The sequence below is a fragment of the Oryza brachyantha genome, chromosome 12, assembly GCF_000231095.2.
Source record: "Oryza brachyantha chromosome 12, ObraRS2, whole genome shotgun sequence".
NCBI classification, from domain to species: Eukaryota; Viridiplantae; Streptophyta; class Magnoliopsida; order Poales; family Poaceae; genus Oryza; species Oryza brachyantha.
In genome coordinates this window covers 7,062,098-7,066,641 of record NC_023174.2, presented here as the reverse complement: position 1 = coordinate 7,066,641, position 4,544 = coordinate 7,062,098, and the positions used below count along the sequence as shown (strand labels likewise).

Here is a 4,544-nt window from a genome sequence, read left to right as displayed (position 1 = left end):
GACAAGACTTTGCACTTATTGGATGACTAATATGCCAACTTACCTTATGTTGATTGAGAATTTGGGATGAAGAAATATGCTGGTGATATTTGGAATAACAGTGCAGTGCTTCCTAAAGATTGGTAGGTTGCAAATTACATCTTACTAGATATACAGACAACGCAACAGATATGAGGGTGCATTTCTATTACATATGCAATGGTTGTTTCCATGACAGTTTTCGGAGATAAAAACAGGTGGTTTCAAGAGAAGTTGGTCGTATGAACCCTGTGCCATATTTGATTTCTCAACTTGGTTTTCTGTTACTTTGAGACATCTGTTTAAAATTTTCCAGTGTTCGGCGCGCCTTCACCCCTCTAGCGTATCTAAATGTAAACAATATCCATTTCTTCAGCATGTCACTCTAATAAGTAATGTGTTTTCCTTCTTGGCAGTCCTTAAATATCTAAAGTATGAGGATACTCATGAGTGGGTGAAGGTGGAGGGTGCGGGTTGGCAGGAGAATTGGGTGCTGCTCCCGTTGGCTACGGTGTGGGCGGGTGTGTTTTTGGATCCTGCGAGATGGGAGGAGGTGGTCCTCCTTCGAGGTTGAGCCGAGGTGGGTAGATCTTCTGTTGCATTGTGCATTGGAGACGATGTTTACGGATTCAAAATTGCATTTTCTTGTGTCGTGTGGGTTTTGAGCTAGCAATTGTTGAAGAACTCCAGCTACAGTTGTGAAGATTGGTGTGTGCTCTCGTGCTTTTTTGCCCATCTTTAGAACGGATAATATAAAATGGATCGGTTGTTCAATTTTAATGATTTTTAGCTATAGGAGTTATGTTTGGTGGCTTTAATTTAATCAAGACTGAAAGTTTGCATTTTCATGACTTGTTCAACTTAACCGCTTCGTTGCACTACGCTTTACCCAATTACTGCACAGTTAGTATTTGAACTGTCCATTTGGTGGCATTTTCTATGTCTGAAAACTATGATGCATTGTTTGCTGATTCTTTGTGATGCATTAAACTCATGTTAAGACTTGAAACTGACAAACAGAAAAGGGCAGCTAACAGGCTTCAGTGATTAATGGCCTCCACTGCAGAGGAAAAATGAAGGTGACTTGTTAATTACATTTCCAATGTTGCATTATGTAAAATTGAAACACTTGACTTCAGAAGACAGGACTGTGTTCTAGGGTTGTGGCCCAAAACTTTTTGGGGCAAAGGAGGAGAACAAAGTCTCAAAGAGAATAGACAATCCAAATTGTAGCACTGGTTGGTTCAGATTCTCCTTTTTCAAAATTTACTGGCCCCCATTTTTATTTTTGTGTTGTCATTTTAGTGACATTGGCAGTTAGACTTATGTATTCAAACTCTCCTTTTAAGAGTGATACACCAATATTTTTGGTTTTTAGAAAAGAATGTATATACATTTTTTCATGCTACCCGAACTATTATTGTTCTTCATTCTTTGTCGTTCTCTTTCATCCTGTAATGCTGGTTTTTTATCTAGAGAGGATGAGGCAAGACATAGGTAATTGCTGTAATTTGTCACCTGTTTACTTGTCTCTTTTCCGTGAATGTGATGAAATCATGCATTTTTGGTTTCCCTTTACCCCCTATTCGATGATTTAAGAATCAGGTTGTAAGAAGCTTCAGAGATAATAATCTGTTTATCCAAATTTCAGTGAAATCCGTGAGTCCTCAGATCTTGATTTTGTTTCTATCAGTAGATAGGTATATATTATCTGTCACCTTATTTGTGCTTGGCTGATAAGACAAGCAGGACTGCTTACTGAAGATTGAACATTCAGTTACTATTCTCAATTAATACTGGTGGTTAATTGTTCACAAACATTTTTATGAATGAAATTAAATGAACAAATATGTCCTGATCTATGCTTTAGATGGTAAAACGGAAAGGTAATTTCACAAGGGCATCAGTTGAGAGCATGAAACAAATATATATATACAAGGTAAGTACAAAACATCATATGAGAAGGAATTCTTTAAATAACAAAAACCTATTTTTTACATGATTTCTGATTGGGACATACTTTAGCTTTTGGAAATTGGAATTCTTACCTTTAGAGCAAAAATCACATGTTTTTGGTTGCAGTGTTCCAGCCATACAGACCTGCCATTTTATAGACCAGTTCAACCTGAAGTTAGTGCTCTACTACATCCCGTGTTCTCCAGCATGAGATGTGCACGACCAATTTCGGACCTTGTTTGATTAGTGACTTATTGGAGCTCCAAAGAAAGGGGCTGGAAGTCTATTTTTAGATTTTGTATTCACGTTTAGATTTTGTTTTTTAAAAGACCCCAAAGTTTAAGCAAGCAGCAGTATCTCAATATCTCATATCAGATATTCTGTGATTAGTACAAGACAAACAATGGTATAGACAATATAGGGGCGTTGGGCCGCATCAAGATAACAATGTATTAAGCAAAAATCCAATGATAAGATCAAAATATGACTTGTGCAAGAGAAAACAGCCAATTCTTAAGATAGGCTTGTAATTTATGGTGAGTTAGTTGCAAGGAAATACCAATTGCTTATGTGCTGTCAGATTTTTCAAAATTGACTTGTGTTGATGTTCTCCTTACATGATTACCTTGGGTTTTTGACAATTGGAGCTCTTTATTCTTGGTAAAAAAATGCTTCTCAATTACAGTTAATCATCATATTTTTTATGTTTATTACTATGACAGGCACGGACCGCCAATTCTGGGTGGTGACATTACAATCTTTCCAAATGAGGTTGATGTTCTGACAGTTTGCAAACCTGCATCAGTTCCAGTGAGTTCACATCATTTTGTTCAAGAACCTTCGTATACTATGTGATGCATAATAAAAATATACAACCATCCTTTTTACAACACAACAGTTTTTGATGTAAAGTCTTCCAGCTGGCATTTTTGTTGAATGTGTGACCCATTAGTCAAAATATGTTATCTGAACTATGTAGGGTTGTATCAACTATTCAGTCATCAAGTCCTGAGTCATAGGCTTATGGCCAACAAGTGCCCAGAAAGTTATATGTTAATATCTGATAGGGATTGCTTGAGTTATGTGCAGCATCTGTAGAATGTCAAAGGTACATGTTTATCTGATATAGGATTGTCCGATTTTATAGTTACCAGCTGAAAGTAGTACTTAAGGTCTGCCATATTTGGACAAGTTGGTGATGAAGTCTTTGATCTGTCAGGATCAACAATATATTTTGACAACTCAGTAAGTTTGGAAGTGCTTACTCCAGTGCTTTCAAGTGTCTAATTAGCTCATAGCACCCATGAGTTAGGTGTTAGGTTTAAAATGACCGAATTGGCACCTGTATTTTTCAGAGTGCACTTTTTAACCAATCTTCAGAATATCCTTCACCTGTAGAGGAAAAGCTATGAACTGAACGTGGAAGGCTATTGCATGGAATGTGGGCAGCACTTTCTTGTTTAAGATCAGCATATGAATGAATCTATTCATGGTTCTTTTGCTGGCCATAGATGCTTGAAATGTGTTTTTGTTCCTATAAATTTTAGATGCTGGAAATAGATTCAGTCACATTGGCTTATAAATTTAAAGCTTCCATGTTTGGTCTTAATATATATATATATATATATATATATATATATATATATATATTGTTATCGGTGTTATAGGAAGAATTGGAGTCGATTTGTCCCTGGTTGCTGCTCACCACTCACTATTTTTTTAATCCTGAATTTTGTTGTGGAAGCTCTATTGTTTTTTATCGTCCATAATGCAAAGCATTTGCTGCCTGTTCAGTTTTAATTTTTGGAATGGTTTCCTTACTCTAGGTGATTGACTACTACACCAAGAAGGGCATAGTCGCAAATCTTCATGTAGAAAAGCCACCAAAGGAAGTGACTGTTGAGGTGCAGAAAACTATGTCATGTAGTGCATATTCTCCGGCCTAGACATGCATGTGCCAAGGCAATATTAATTCAGTTTTGAAGTTTGCAATAGGTAACACTTAACTTATCATTTACTAAGAGCAAGGCTAATAATATAGCCAACATGCTAGTTATAACACTATTTTGTAGTTTTCTTATAGTCTACTCATATAGTGGTTAGTTTTTCATCTTTAATACAGGACCCACATATCTCTCTCACAAAGTATTTTGGTTCGTGTGTCTGAGCTGGCTATAAGCTTGTAGCCCACTTGTCCTCTCTCTCCTCCTCTCTCTCTTCCACATTAGTATTTAGCTGGCTTATAGCCTGCTATTATACTTGCTCTAATGAGATATCTCATTTGCATGATATTGTTCTTTCTTCTGCCTTCACTCTCAAACTCACAGTTAGCATTGTTTTCTTTTTTCCATTTGTCTCATTCCATCCATCTGAATAATCGAGCCAATCCCTCGAGTCAATTTTTTTGGTAGATGAGGATGTTAGCTGCATAAATGTTTATTTATGCATGTGAATTGATGATGTTAATTGAACTTTCTTATCAAGTATCCAAAAGGGAGTTAAAAATATATGACATATAGCATTACATTACACATTATTCTTGAACTTAAGTTTAGGTTTTATGTTTTATG

General features: G+C 36.3%; 1 long non-coding RNA gene across 1 annotated transcript; it reads left to right on the top strand.

Moving 5' to 3' along the window:
* The first annotated feature begins 493 nt into the window (after nucleotides 1-493).
* LOC121056049 lies at nucleotides 494-4,184 on the top strand. The gene is made up of 3 exons (XR_005812974.1): nucleotides 494-598; nucleotides 2,697-2,784; nucleotides 3,801-4,184. It is a non-coding gene; the product is annotated as an uncharacterized LOC121056049 (long non-coding RNA).
* The last annotated feature ends 360 nt before the right edge of the window (nucleotides 4,185-4,544 follow it).